At 44.6% G+C, this 15,950-nt stretch overlaps 2 long non-coding RNA genes across 4 annotated transcripts in view; one reads left to right on the top strand and one right to left on the bottom strand.

Annotated features, from left to right (window-relative positions):
- Window positions 1–15,950, top strand: part of LOC112917876 (uncharacterized) — a 59,715-nt gene that overhangs the window by 11,766 nt on the left and 31,999 nt on the right. Inside the window, exons 2-4 of one of the 3 annotated variants that reach the window (XR_011999704.1) lie at window positions 3,096–3,161; window positions 8,337–8,465; window positions 13,530–13,660. This is a non-coding gene — a long non-coding RNA (uncharacterized lncRNA). Of the gene's footprint in view, window positions 1–3,095; window positions 3,162–8,336; window positions 8,466–13,529; window positions 14,002–15,950 lie in introns of those variants that run through there. The other 2 variants (XR_003234570.2, XR_011999703.1) reach the window with 2 other exon arrangements.
- Window positions 793–13,483, bottom strand: LOC140597777 (uncharacterized). The gene is made up of 2 exons (XR_011999705.1): window positions 13,124–13,483; window positions 793–3,275 (listed from the first exon to the last, which is right to left on the bottom strand). It is a non-coding gene; the product is annotated as an uncharacterized lncRNA (long non-coding RNA).

Here is a 15,950-nt window from a genome sequence, read left to right on the forward strand (position 1 = left end):
CCTTAAGCACACTTATAGAAAATAAGAAAAGCTGAAACTAAGTGATCTAAGCATACAGTTCAGGATGCTAGAAAAAGAGAAACAAAAAATAGACCTAAACCAAGCAGAAGGTAAGAATTAACAAGGATAAAATGGATGAAATAACAAATATCAGGTGTCTAATATAAAAAGCTGATAATTGATAGATAAAATTTTTAAAAGTCTGATTAAGGGAAAAGGGCTCAAACTGACAATTTAAAAGAAACAGGAGGAGAACATGATTATAGAAACAGAGGTTATTAAAGAATTTAGAGGGGCATCTGAGTGGCTCAGCAGTTGAGAGTCTGCTTTCAGCTCAGGCCATGATCCTGGGGTCCTGGGATCAAGCCCTGCATTGGGCTTCCGGCTCCAAGGGAAACCTGCTTCTCCCTCCCCTGCTCCCTACCCTCAACCCCCCGCTGTTTGTGCTCTCTCTTAAATAAATACATAAATACATAATAAAATATTAAAAAAAGAACTTAGAGAATACTATGCCCAACTGCATTAAATCTAGATGAAAATTACAATTCTCAGGGAAAACATAAATTATCTCAATTGACTCAAGAAATAGTATCAAACCCAAATAGATCACCAACAATGGAAAAAGTAGTTTGAATTCTACCCACAGTGGGGCACCGGGCTGGTTTAGTTGGTGGAGCATGTGACTCTGGATCTCAGGGTCCTGATTTCAAGCCCCAGGCTGGGCATAAAGCTGACTTTTAAAAGAAAAAAAAAGTAAAATCCACCCATGGAAAAGAAATGAAGCCAGTCTGGTTTTACAAATAAGATCTTATAAATTCATTCTATGAGGCTGGCATAATGCTGATACCAAAGTGGACAAGCATAAACGACCAAGAAGGAAACCAAAAGCTAAACTTGCTTATAAACACAGATTTTTAAAATTCTAAATGAAATATTAGCCAATTGGATCAGTGTATTAAAGTAATGCAAAGATGGTTCAACACTAAGATAACTTAATGAAATTCACTACATTCATATACCAAAGAGAGAAAACTTCTGATAATTTCAATTGGTACCAAAAAAACCCACCCAAAACCAAGACCAAAAAACCTGCACATACTTCTAGTAGAATACAATACCCTTTTGTGACTGGGGAAAAATAAAACCTTCTCATAAGTGAAGCAGGAAAGAAAACATCTTTGGGGCACCTGGCTGGCTCAGTGGGTAGAGCACATGGCTCTTGATCTCAGGATCATGAGTTTGAGCCCCACATTGGGTGCAGAGTTTACCTAAATAAACTTAAAAAAAAAATCCTGAACTTGATAAAATCTCCATTAGAAACCTACAGCTAAGAAAGAAAAAGAAAAAAAGAAAGCTACAGCTACAGCAAATGCTAAACAGCAAAGTATTAGAAGCATTTTCTTTAAAGTCAGGATTGAGACAAACTGAGTTGATACCATTGTTATTAGTACATGAACCTAGAGTACCTAGTCACTGCAGTTAGATGAAAAACAAGAGTTAGACATCAACATGAAAAGAGACAAATGGCATTAGTTCTAGATGATATGATAATATATGCAGAACTTCCAGGCTCAACCCCTTAAAAAATGATTATGGCTTAAAAAAGAATCTAACAAGGTGGTAAATTATAAAGGAAACATATGCACACACACAAGCCAGTAGCTTTCCTATGTATCAGCAATAATAAATTAGGAAATATGATAGAAAAAAGATATAACTCATGTTAATAATAAAAACTAAAAAGGAGCTTAGGAACAAATTATCAAAAAATGTACAGACTTATGGAAAAAAAGCTATGGACTTTCTTAAAGGATACACAAATGTTGAATGTATGGAGAAACAACTTATCTTCTGAAAATGATGAAAAAACTCAGTATTAAAAAGATATTAATTCTCCTCCAAATTAGTTCCTATTTGACATTCCAGCAGGACTTTTTATGGATATGCTGATTCTGAAATTCATCTGGAAGAGTAAACATACAAGAATAGCCAAGAACATTTTGAAATAGAAGAATAATGACAGGAGCACCTCCTGTTATATGTCAAGACATACAACAAAGATACCAAAGATTATAATAGTAAAAAATGAGGTATTGATGTAGAAAAAACCAAATAGGTGAGGAAACAGAACAGAGTCCTGAAGTATATCCTGTATAAATAGGAACTTAGTTTATGATAATGATGGCAATCACAATTTATGGGGCAAAATGGTCGGAACAGATGGCTATCAATTTTAGGAAGAAATTCAAGGTGGTTTAAAAATCAAAACATTTTTAAAGCCTATAAACAATTAAAGATAAATGTAGAAACATATTTTTGAAATCTTGAGTTTGGGCAGGCCTTTCTATGGAAGGCCCAGATCCCAAAGGCCATAAGGAAAAGATTAACAGACTGACTATAGATAAATAGATCTTTCTCTTAATAAGCAGATTAACAGATAAACATTTAAATCTTTGGTATACCTAAGGAAATCATAAACAATATTAACACACAAAAGGCCAACTGAGAGAAACCATTTGTGACTTAAGCAAAGAGTAAAAGATTAATACCATAATATATAAAGAACTTCTACAAAACATCTGAAAGATATAAATTCAATGAAAATTGCCCAACATTAAAATGGAGTTAATTCATTGAAGAAAAAAACACAATTTATTAATAAATATATAAAATGATGATCTCACAAAACAAAAATGACAACAATAAGGTATTTCATTTTATCCACTGGTTTGATGAAACTTACCAAAAATTGCTAAATGTTAGCGTTGACAAAAGAGTGGGGAAAGAGGTCTCTAACAGGAATTTGAATTGACTAAGTACAAGGGTGGGAGTGGACATTGGTGCCATTTTGTAGTAAGAACAAAAATACCCATATGTTTGCAGAAAGACACATCTTTAAAGATACTTTACAGATAATTACAGTATAGAATCACAAAGGAGATGGAAATAAATGTCCATCCCCAAAGGCTAGTTGAATAATTTCAATCCGTCTTGTACTTGGAAGCTGTTGATGAGGTAGATCCGTCCTGATGCAGGAAGATAATATATGTACCAGGCATTATATTCTGTGCTTCATGTTTTCTTAACCCTTCCAGAAACTCAATGAGGAAGATACCGTAACTTGTGCTCTCTGACAGATGAGGAAACCGAGGGACAGTGGGGTGAGTCATTCATCTAAGATGACACAGCTGGTTGGCAGAGCTGGTATTTGAACCCCAGTGATCTGGCTCCATAGCTGTGGCTTGGTCATGACCCTAAGTCATGCTTCCATATGACTATGGGGAGAAAATTAAGCCACAGAAAAATATTGAACAATCTCATCTTTATTAAAAGTGGAAACATGTTTCATTGCACAGGAAAAAACGGTAACATTCGATGAGAGAGAGCTTTACGGGTGGGTGAACTGGCACTTCACTTTGGTGCCACTCTTTATATGTTGCTGGAATTTCTCACAGCAAGCAAATGTTGCAATTAAAAGTAACATCATGGGGATCCCTGGGTGGCTCAGCGGTTTAGTGCCTGCCTTTGGCCCAGGACACGATCCTGGAGCCCTGGGATTGAGTCCCACGTCGGGCTCCCAGCAAGGAGCCTGCCTCTCCCTCTGCCTGTATCTCTGCCTCTCTCTCTATGTCTATCATAAATAAATAAAATATTAAAAATAGATAGATAGATAGATAAATAAATAAATAAATAAATAAATAAACAAACAAATAAAATAACATCATGAGAGACTCCTAACTCTGGGAAATGAACAAAGGGTTGCAGAAAGGGAGGTGGGAAGGGGTTTGGGGTAAATGGGTGATGGGCACTGAGGAGGGCATTTGATGGGATGAGCACTGGGTATTATACTATATGTTGGCAAATAGAACTTCAATAAAAACAAAAAAAAAAAGAAAATTTAAAAAATAAAAGTAACATATTTAAAAGACTAAAAATAATACCTTATTAAATATATTTTAATATTGGGATACCTGGGTGGCTCAGCAGTCGAGCATCTGCCTTTGGCTCAGGGCCTGATCCCAGATTCCCGGGATGGAGTCCCACAAGGGGCTCCTTGTGTGGAGCCTGCTTCTCCTCTCTCTGCCTGTGTTTTTGCCTCTCTGTGGGTGTGTCTCTCATAAATAAATAAAATCTAAAAAATATTTATATATTAAAAGTATTTATCATATAACTATATTGAGTGTATGTGGTCAAAATATCTTTACATCTGGGGCTTCCTTTTTTTTTTTTTTTTTAAACTCATGAGAGACACACAGAGAGAAGCAGAGACATAGGCAGAGGGAGAAGAAGCAGGCTCCATGCAAGGAGCCCCTTGTGGGACTCGATCCGGGGAATCCGGGATCACGCCCTGGGCCAAAGGCAGGCTCTCAACTGCTGAGCCACCCAGGGATCCCTGGGGCTTACTTCTTTATGTAGTGTTTTTTTTTCCAGAAGCTTCCTTTATTTTTATTTTTTTTTAATAATTCTTTTTTTTTTTAATTTTTATTTATTTATGATAGAGAGAGAGAGAGAGAGAGAGGCACAGACATAGGCAGAGGGAGAAACAGGCTCCATGCACCCGGAGCGACGTGGGATTCAATCCCGGGTCTCCAGGATCGCGCCCTGGGCCAAAGGCAGGCGCTAAACCGCTGCGCCACCCAGGGATCCCCAGAAGCGTCCTTTAGTTCAAACTATTATCTTGCAAAAATGAGAACAGAATACTCATGCCCCACCTATCTGCCTACATTCCGAAAGCATCAATTAATCACTTTGGAAGGAATCTGATTTTGTGCATTTGGAAGTACCTGTTTGTTACAAGAATTCTGTAAATAGTCTGGCTGAAATGGCTTGAATTTAACGCCTGACACGCTCCTAATAGAGAGATTTGCCCTTTTGTTCCCTGGTATCTGGATTTCCCTTCCACAAGCTCTTAGTAAGATGCTATGCTTGGGGGGCACCTGGCTGGCTCAGTCAGCTAAGCATCTCCCTTTGGCTCAGGTCATGATCCCAGTGTCCTGGGATTGAGCCCTGAGTCAGGCTCCCTGCTCAGCAGACAGCCTGCTTCTCCCTCTCCTTCTGTCCTTCCCCCTGCTTATGCTCTCTCGCTCTCTCTCAAATAAGTAAATAAAATCTTTACAAACACACACACACAAAAGATGCTATGCTAGATGCAGAGGCTCTGAGACTGAGTAAGCCCAGGCTAGTGAGAGCATAGACCCTTCCCAAGGCTGAAACCAGGGAGCCACCTTGGACTTTGTCACTGTTGCCAACCTGCCACTGAGCCCATCAGTGTGGCACCCTACCTGCTGATCTGATCCACCCACCACTGTCCAGGACACAAGCACCTCTTTCCTTGCCTTTTCCAGTAGCCTCCTGCAGCCTCTCCTGCCTTCACCCCTGCCCCCATCACTCACCACCTCACATGTTCCCATCCCTCCCGCCACCAGGCTAAACCCATCAGTGTCTCCCATTTCTCCCAGGAGGAGAACCAGAATCCTCACTGTGTCTACCAGGCCCACAGCCCAAGATCCACACAACCTTCCTCCAACTCCTTTTACTTCCTCTACCAGGTTCCCTCTCACCTTGGGGCCTCTCACTCCACCCTCCTGGCCTTATTAACCTCCACTTAGCATTCAGCTGTTATTTCACTTCTTCACGGGAGGCTGTCCCAAGCCCCCACCATCAGAGCTCTTTACCCCCCTAACTCCAGAGCCGTCCCTGAGAGGACCTGTCAGGTCCCTACGGGTAGGAACCATGTCTCTTTTGTGGTATCCTTAGAACGAAGCAGAGAGAGCCTGGCCCACACGGGTGTTCACTGAGCACTTGCTGAAAAAGGAGTGAGGGAGGGATCCACAGAGAGGTGAGGGAGGTGAGGGAGGCCCTGAAGGGTTCTGTGGCAGGGAGTGAGAAATGACATTTCCGACTCGGGCCCTGCTGAAGCAGGGTGTAGAGCCCTGTGGTTGGCAGGTCGGAGCAGGGAGGCAGAGCTAAGGCTGCAGCTGTGGGTGAGCCCTGCCTGGCCCGGAGCTCCCCATACCAAAAATAGGACTTGAACTCTATGCTGTAGGTAATGGGAGAATTTGGGAGGTTGTTGGGGAATCCCTCCCCACTCCCTTTCCTTTTCCATCCCCTCGTCCCTGCTTCCCCTCCTTCTGCAGACTCCGGAACAAGGAACAAAGTCTCTGAGTGCCAGAGAGCATGCTCTTCGTTAGAAAGGAAGTGGCAAGGGACTCAGAACAGACGTTGCTCAATGGGCCCCTTTGCCTGGCCCTGTTCCTAGATGTACAAAGCAGAGCTAGAGTAGTAGCGAGAGAAATGTCCTCCAGAGAGGGGCCGGGGAGCCCCCAAAGCATCAGAGCCCTGTGCCCCAAGGACGCAGGCGAGAGGGAGGAGTTGGGTCAGGCTGAGGCCCTAGACAACTAGACAGAGCCACTGACTAGTATCTGGGGGAGGGTCCCTGAGGCTCTGCTGCCTTCCATGACTTCTGCCTGTTGGCTTTGCCTCAGGACAGCTGAGGGGTCGACTCCAGGGCTCCAGCTCTGGGGCATGAAGAGGCTTCCGCTGCCCGAAGCCCGGCAAAGTCACCTCTCTCTGAATAATGTTGATGAGTAAGGGGGCTCAAGGTGGCACCTCGGCCTGAGGACTTGCATCCTCACCTTGAAGTTCCCAGGGGAGGGCACTGACTCCTGCCAGGAGCAGGGTTAGGGGAGGCAGGAGCCCATAGGACCCGGCCTGCAGCCACTTCCCTGGGCTCAGACTTCTGCTCTCCTGGCCTCTCTGCAGACATTTCAAGCCTTTCAAAATCTCAAAAGTAGGGCACCTGGGTGGCTCAGTGGTTGAGTGTCTGCCTTCAGCTCAGGTCATGATCCCGGGGTCCTGGGATCGAGTCTCACATCGGGCTCCCCACAGGGAGCCTGCTTCTCCCTCTGCCTGTGTCTCTGCCTCTGTCTCTGTGTCTCTCATGAATAAATAAATAAAAATATATTTTTTAAAAAACCTCAAAACCATGGGACCTGTCGGCTTCTATGTTTCCCACCCTATTCTTTGGGCTTGAATTTATTCTTCAGTTCAACAGCATTCACTGAGTGTCTGCTCTGTGCAAAGCCCCATATACGGTTCTTAGTGATAAAGATGAACAATTTATGATCTCTGCTTCCAAGAGGCTTACAGTCTAGTGAGGGAAACCACATTCAGAACAATATAAAACTCCAGTTTAATCAACCTTTTTACTATTTTTATGTAACTGACATATATAGGGCATGACCTATATGCTTGCCCCCACTTTCTGTCATCTTTGGAATCCTTGTTTATTTTTTTCTCCAGCACTCTTTGGGGTTTGGGATTGTTTTGTTTGGCTACAGAAATGGTTAGACTTGCTTCAGCGTCTCCTCACAATTTCCTCTGCATTATCAACCAGCTGTCACCTTGGAATTAGATCTGCCCCATCCCCTGGGTAGGTAGACCTTTCTGAAGTGAACTTGAAGCTGTCAGAGGATGCAGCTTCTGAAGAAGGGGCAGGAGACTCCCAGGCCATAAATATATCCTTGATAAGGGCCTGCAGTCCCACTGTTAAAAGGTTATTCCTTTGAAGGTGCATGAGCTCCTGGGGGAAATAATAGCTTAAATAAATCCTGATTATTTACCAACTCTAGTGGGGATTCATTTATAGCCAGGGGTGGGGGGTAGAGGGGGCACCATCTTTCCTGGTCTAGTTGATTTCTCTAGATTTTGAGGTTGTTTCAGTTAGCTATTGCTACGTAACAAACCACACTGATTTGTTGTTCTTACAACGTTGTGGGTTGGCTATGTGGGTGGTTCTGTTAGTCTTCCCTGCCATCATCACCCATGTGGCTAAGGTCATCTGATGGGGGTTGGGGGCCCAACATGGCCTCATTCGCATGTCTGGAGGTTGGTGCAGCTTGCCAGTTCTCCCAGTGGTCTCTCATTCTCCAGTGGACTCAGGGGACTTCATCAGGGCATGGCAATCTCAAGTTATGAGAGGGTAATGGTAGACGCTGGAAGACCCCTTTAGACCTAAGCTCCAGACTTTGCATGTCATTTCTGCCATATTCTGCTGGTCAGAAATGTCACTAGGCCAGTCCTGATTGAAGGAGGTGGCAAAGTAGACTTGACCGCTCAGTGAGGGGAACAGCAACATCACATAGCAGAGGGGTGCAGACACAAGGAGACGCCATTCATCGGGGCCATTGCTCTAGAACTCTACCATAGACATCTAAAAGAAGTAACATCTTAAGTGTTTGCTTCAGGACAGCAGGATAGATAGAGGAGGTGTAAGTCCCTACTTTCTGTCAACATCTATTTCCATGATTTTGCCCGGGGTTGTTATCCTTTGCCAGCAGGGAGAGAGCCTACAGATCCAGTTCCCTTGACTCCGCAGAGCCCATCAGACTGCATAACAAGCGCCATTTGGCTGATTCCCCTTGAGTTTTCCAAGCACCTTCCTCACCAGGCCCCATGATGTGCAGGTAAACTAGATTGGGGTGGGGGGTGGGGTCCTGATTTGCAGCATTTGCCAGTTGCTATGGTGTAAATATTCCTACTGCTGCCAATTGCAAGCTACCGATGTGACATCACTGAATGAGGAGTTTGGAATAGATATGAGTAATTGATTTTTGGCCCTGTACAAGCCAGCTCCCCACCTTTTTCTTATCTCTGGAATTTTCTAGAAAAAAGTGAATACAGATTTAAAAAGAAAAAAACAAAAAAAGCAAAACCTTTCTTGGTGCCAAAAGAATAAAATGTGTTAAGAAGACAGATTCTTGTTTCAGAAGATGGGGAACTCCACAGCCATGAGACAAGCCGTGGCAACCCCGGAATCTAGGCAGGGCCTAAACATACCCAGTGATATCTTTGTGTAGGCAGGGACCATTTCTGAAAGGGTGCTCACCTAACAAACACTGGTTATTTCTGGAAGTGATGGTGGGTGGGGTGAGCGACCTGCCTTTATATATTTCTGCTCTAACTTCGCTTTCTTACAGCAAACACGTATTCGATTTACAATTACATGATTAAAACTAAAGAAACAAGATATAGACTTATTGAACATTGCAGACTGTATGAGTCAGATAAGTCAGGGAACTTGCCCTGGTCAGGGGCACACCCCAGACTAGGACCCAGGGCTCCTGACTTCTTAATGCTTCCCCACAACCTTCAGGCTGCCCCCAATCTGTACAGCTACAGATTGGGAAGAAATCGATCACTCTCCCAGCAAAAGCTCATGGAAGTTTGGAGAGCCTTACCTTGGGAGATTGGGCAGAGACCAAAAAGAGTCCTCTCAGGAGTAGCTTTCAGGTGTGGCAGGCCACTGCAAGGCAGTGCAGAACCCTTTAGGGACATACCTCCTGCCCCCCACAGAAAGTCTGACCTACCATTGCTGTCAGTGAGCAGTGAAGAAGAGCAAGTAATGGAAATCTCTGTATTGTTGGCCGGAAGGGTCCTCCCATCCAACTTACTTTTAGACTCTCCTCTTGGGAAATTTACCCAGTTCTAAATCACTTGATTGAATTTGTTGTTGTTGTTGTTTGTTTTGGTTTTTTGTTTTGTTTTGTTTTTGGTTTTTTGGTTTTTTTTTTTGGTTGAGAGGTTAGTGTTTCTTTGATTTATTTTCTCCTTTCTTGTATCCTTTTGCTGAAACAACCTTCAGGTTTCAACAAAGTAAGTACAAGGCCAGCCCAAATTCAGTATGAAAACAAGCGTCAATACAATGAGTGAAAACCCAAAAAAGGCACCCTTATCTTGCAATGGGAGGCATTTGTTTTTAAGGAAAGGTCTTGCTTGTGTTTAGGAAGAGTGTGGGAGGGGGTCAGGGAGAATGAGCACCAGCAGACCAAGACAGAAAAAACCCTCTCTGGAAACAAAAGTTGGTGGTTGCATGGTTGTGACACTGACTCGCCCTTGGCTCAGAGCTGTGTTCAAGGCTGAATGGGGTATGTTTGGAGCCTTAGTGGGGAGATTGCTTTTCCAGGCTGGGCCGACCCATAGGGGCCAAACCACCCAAGCACTAGGAGGTGAAACCAGTTCAGCCCAGCCTTCAGGCTTGTTTGGAAATATTCTGTATTTTCTATTTCACTTCCCATCCCATGGCCCTGTGTCCTCCTCTTTATGAGGCTGAAGGCTCCTTGAAGGCAACGTCCTTATCTGTTTTGTCTTAGCATCATTCTTGGCAAGTGATCAGTAAATGTGTATTGAATGAAGGAATCAAATTCAAAGCAACAGTATTTCAATGGCCTTTACTAGTTGGTTTTTGGGGAGGAAGGGTGGTCAGGGGGAATTGGGAATGTGTAAGAAATAAAAGATTAAATAAAAGATGATCAGAGTAGGTCCCCACCTCAAAGAGCTTGCAGATAAATCCAAGAGACACGCTTTGACACAGATGAAGGTTATCCTTTTAGCTTCTTGCCCTCAGGCCTCTTGCTTTCTATAGGTTGTGACCAAATTTGAGACTCTGTCTTCTCCTTCTGTCCCTCACCCCCACGGGGAAAGCAGGAGCACGTGAGTGTAAGAAGTGCTAAGTCCATAATGCAGTGGCTGTGAGGGTTGATCTCAGCTCTGACATTCTGTGTAGATGCTCAACAGTCGAGGACTAGGGTGGAGGCTGAGGTCCAGGGGTGGGGATGGGACAGGGCAGGAGCAGGAGGGGCAGAAGGCAGGTTCCAGCCAAGGCTCTTAAAAAGTGCCAAAGGTCAAATGGGAGCAAGCAAGTTTAGCTGTCACATCCAAGAGCAAGTGGAGGGGGCCATGGACTGGAGTGAGGTCCGATGGGGCCAGAAGCCAGTGGCTCTGAGTGTCTACACAGGACTGTAGAGGTGCCAGCTGTGAGCACAAAAGCTCAGAGTCAGGACAGACACCTTGTACATGGCCATGGAGCTTTTCCCGTGGTTCTCCCAACCGAGCCCTCACAAGCCCAGGCCCCAGGAAGGGGAGCCCCAGGCATGAATGAGTCCTCTGCTCTGCCCATTAGCCATGAGGCAGACAGACAAGGCTTCCCTCTATCAGCTGCACGCTGATCAAAAGATAGTGCAAGCTAGCCTTTAGTAAAGTTAGTTTTCATTTCTAACTTAAATGTCTATTCTGAGGTTATCTCCATCTTAGTTTTGGTGACAAGATGGCTCTTCTTTTATGAAATCATGATGATGGTAGGTGATCCATTATATTTTGGCTTCAGTGGGCTCATTTGGCTAAATTAAAAGGTGGGCAATATCGGTCCCCAGATTTACAGAAGGAAATAGTAAGGCATCAAACCCCAGTCTGGTTATTTCTGCTCTAAGTCTGGTCACTCGGCTGCAGATCCTGGCTGCCAAAATAACACCATCATCACCAGCAACATGTACACAGCATACTCTTTGAACCAAGCACTATCTTAAGCATTTGCATACGCCAATTACCTCCTCCTGTTGGTTTGGCTCTCTGGCCCCCCTGTATCTACCTAATATCTGAACTTGGCCTCTCCCAATGTCAACTGAAGCCTGGTTCTGGTGGCTTCCTTAATACAGGCCTCATAATCTCTTCCCTAACTCCCAGCCACCTGGAAAGTAGAGATCCACCTCAAAATTCCTATCTAATGGCTGTGTCTCCACTCCTTGCTTCCAAATCCTCACCAGACTCTTATACTGACTGCCTGGTTGGGCCTCCTACCAGACACTGGCAAGCTCTCTGATACCGAGCATGGGTCCTGGAAGGAGAGCAACCAGCTGCCTAGCTGTGAGTCCCCAGGATAACCACCAGTCCAGTTAGACCCTTCCCCACTTACCTGCCTTTGAGTTTTCTGGGGCCACATTCCACCCTCCTAGCAGCCTGACTTTACCATTTGCTTCCTGCTGGAATCTTCCCCAGACTCCCCACCGCTGTGTGAATCTTCTAGTTTCTAGGTCTAGCCCTTATCCAGCCTCCTCTAAGCAAAGCAAACCTTGAGTCAAATTCTATACTCTTGCCCCAGGCCTGGAGCTGTTGCTCGAACAGTACCAGAGAGCATGCCACATACACCTCACCACACTGTGGTGTATTACTTATTGTACACCGGATCTCCATTTTATGGAGAAGCAAACCAAAGCCTAAAGAGGTGAAGTCACTCGTGCAAGGTCACACAGCTAGGAAGTGGCAGACATGGGCTCTAATGCCAGGTTCTAGAGGCCTGGCGCTTAGCTACCACATTGCCTGGCTTCTCTAGGACGTCTGAGAAACCCCATACTGGGGGGTTTGGAATGAGATGAGCCTCTTTGGCTTCTGAGCTCCATATCTGTGGGAAGTTGCCAGTTCTGAGTCTTTGTTCCTGTGCCTTCCATGATCCCATTAGGACCCACACAACCATCACCTCCATCCCTTCCTGAGGCGGAACCCTGGTGACCATCGCATGCTGAGTGGGGCCTGAGGTATTGAGCTCAGCACTCTGGGAATGTCAGTCACAATTGAGAAAAGCAAACCTGTGTCTGTTTGTAAAGGATTTCACAGCTGAAGGAGGAAGGGAATGCGGGAATCTGAAGCGTGGAGTCTGAGCCTGGCCGCGCAGGGGTCTGAATCCTTACTCTGCCATAGTGCGAGACTTTGGGCGAGTCTCTTAACTTCCCCGTGCTTTTGTTGTCTCATCTCTAAGGGGAATAATAATCATGGTAATACCTACCTCGTGTAGAGCTGTTGCTAATTATGGAGCTAATTAATATAATAATGTAATATAAATATGTATAGCCCTTCGAACAGAGCCTGGCACCCACAATGAGCTTTTCATGGGGTACACTGTTATTAATCTCTGGGGGTAAGAACATGTACATTACCACCATTTTGCAAGCAAAGAAACTAAGACTCTGAGGGGTTGAATGAGATGCTCAATATTACACGCCTTCTGCAGGATGGACTCAGATTGAAATCCAGAGCCTCTGCTGAAAGACCTGGCATTTCCTCCATTTCTTCCAGGAGTTTCTTATTTCCATTTCTGATGTGACTGCAGTTGGCTGTGATCACCAGGCTAGCTACCACTTTCCAACTGCATTAATCCACTCCTGCAAAAATCAGGCTCCTCTTAACGATGCAGCTGCTGCTCGGAGTAGACCTGGGCCCACTGAGCAGCTGTCCACCTACACCTGGTCACTAGAGCCTGCAGAATGCGGCTGTCAGTGGGGAGGGCACTTACCTCCAGCAGGTGCCTGATTATGCAAATCCCGCACTCCAGAAAGGAAGGAAGGGTGGGGGTACAGGGATGTGGCCAGCCCAGGACCCAGGAATGACTGATGAGGCTGGCTGGTTCCCTCTCCCTTGCTGTGCAGGCCGGAGCCTTGTGGTGACAGCAGCCCAACCACACTATCTCAGCTGCTTTGTAGCAGGCGCTGGGGCGAGGAAAGCTGAATTGGGTTGATATGGTTCTCCAGTGACTCATCCAGGCGTGGACCCGCAATGGATAATTAAGCTGTCTTGAACCTTCTTTCAGGCCCACACCCCCCAAGATGAACGCTCTCGATTTGTTTATCGGGTCTCCAACAATGGGCCACTATTCTCCTTCCCCACAACCCGGTTACACAATCTTTCCCCGTGTCTTTCAGCCACCTACTGAAAATCTGTCTGCGTGCTGAGCACTTGCTCCCCATCCCTCCACCAAACGCCTGGCTGGCACATCATCCCCGACTTTGATGGAATTGCTCACTGCCTTCTCGACTCTGCTCACCAAGAACCCCCTAAAAAATGAGGCACTTACTCTCCTGCCGGAGCCTCCTGAGGGCAGATTTTGGTCTCCACGCTAAACCTTCACACTGTCCCTGGCTCCACACTGGATCTGGACCTCCGAATTAGCGATCTTCCGGTGCCTAATGAATGCCCTGGATCTTCCAATTCCCTTTGATCCAAATTTCTTGGGTTAATTTTTTTTTAATTCTTTAGAAAACATATAAATAACTCATGTTTCGGATGTCTGGCTAGCTTAGTTGGTAGAGCATGCAACGCTTGATCTCAGGGTCATGAGTTCAAGTCCCACTTTGGGCCTAGAGCTTACTTAAAAAAATAAAAATAAGTAAAAAAGTAACTCATGTTTGTTATAGAAAAAGGAATACAAGTCACTCATAATCCTGCCACCCAGAAATAGTCTTTATAAATATATATATATATATATTTTTTTTAAAGATTTTGTTTATTCATTCATGAGAGACACAGCGAGAGAGAGAGAGAGAGAGAGAGAGAGAGAGGCAGAGACACAGGCAGGGGGAGAAGCAGGCTCCACGCAGGGAGCCCGATGCGGGACCCAGTCCCGGGACTCGGGGATCATAACCCGGGCTGAAGGCAGGTGCTAAACCGCTGAGCCACCCAGGGATCCCTCTTTATAAATATTTTTATAAACTCTTTATAAATGTATCCTCTTGGACCTACCTCCCCATATTCTAAGATTTATTCCCATGCCCTTCCTTCCCTGCTGGGGCACCACTGATAGGTACCCTCCAGCCAAGTATGTTGGAAGTATGCAGATGCCATTTTTAAAATGAGAATCTACTACAGGACAGCATATTTGTTAATTTCTAGATTGTGGCTCTTGATGGTGAAGTCGGCTTCTTCATGGCGTCGGTATAGATTCCAATGACAATGTCTTGCCTGCATTTCTGGAACAGCTGCCCGCCCCCCCTCCAGTCTCCTGTCCTCCAGCCTCCAGAGTGAGCAGAATAGTACACTAACATCACCAGTTTGTTCCTCTGCTTTGCAATCTAAACTGGCTTCTCATTACTTTCGGGATGGCCTCAGGACTCCTTAACATGGTGTTGGTAGCTCTTTGTGACAAGAGGCCACCTTGCTTTTCCCATCTCTTCACTTCCCCACACAAAGTTACATTATGCGCCCGCCATCCCTGTCAGGCAATTTGCTCTTTCTAGAAGGGGACTGATTCTTTGCACCCCAGGATCTTTGTATCTATTGTTTCCTCTTCCTGGAATGAATTCCCCTTCCTTCTCTTTTGTCTGGATAATTTCTACTCTTCCTCTGAGACTTGGTTCAAGATTACATCTTCCAGAAGCCTCCCTTAAATATCTCATCTCCAATCTTGTTCCATCTCAGTTTAGTGCTTCCCCTCTGTGGATATATCATGTCACCTATAGAACTTGTCTGGAAGTCTGTCTTGTCTAGACTCTGAGCAACATGAGGACAAGGACTCTGTTTTTTCGAACTCTGTTTTTCTACCCACTGACAAAATGCCTGGCCCACACTACATACTCAGTTCAAAATTTTTTTTCAGATTAAAATGTAAGAATGAGAAATAGACCTTATAGCTACCCAATGTTATTGTTGCCCAAGAAGTGAGCATTTTAATCAGATCCAGGTACAGCGTACATTTTAAAATTGATCCAAACACTAAGTGTATACACACCTATGATCACATGCTTTACTTTGTGTAAATTATCCCACTTAATGTCATTTCAACCTCATGACAACCATGTTGAATAGGAATTATTTCCATGTTACAGGTCAGTGAGATTCAAAGTCGTATTAAATCTTACATGTAGTAAATAACAGGATCCGAATTTGAACCAAGATCAAAATCATGATCATTCTCTGAAGAAATGATTGGGATTTGATGGTCTTTAAGGTTTTTTGGATACAGAAATTTGTTTCCCCATTTGGTTCCTTGTAATTTAGCAGCTGAGTAATCATGGATCTGCATCCCTCCTCACAGGTAACCAGGGAATTTGTGAATGAGTTGTGGATTAATGCATGATGACTCTCGTGCTGCTTTCTGGCTGACTCTCCACCATTGGCACCAAGTTGCAAAGGTCTTGTTCTTTCCTGTCCTTCCTTGTACAAGTATGATAAGCTTGTTCCAGGCATCTTTCCTTAAAAAAAAAAAAAAAAAAGATTATTTTGGAGAGAGAGAGCATAAGCGGGAGGGGCAGAGGGAGAAGGAAAGAGAGAATCTCAAGCAGACTCCACACTGAGCACGCAGCCCAACACAGGACTCTATCTTATGACCCTGAGATCAGGACCCAAAC

The sequence above is a fragment of the Vulpes vulpes genome, chromosome 2, assembly GCF_048418805.1.
Source record: "Vulpes vulpes isolate BD-2025 chromosome 2, VulVul3, whole genome shotgun sequence".
Taxonomy (NCBI): domain Eukaryota; kingdom Metazoa; phylum Chordata; class Mammalia; order Carnivora; family Canidae; genus Vulpes; species Vulpes vulpes.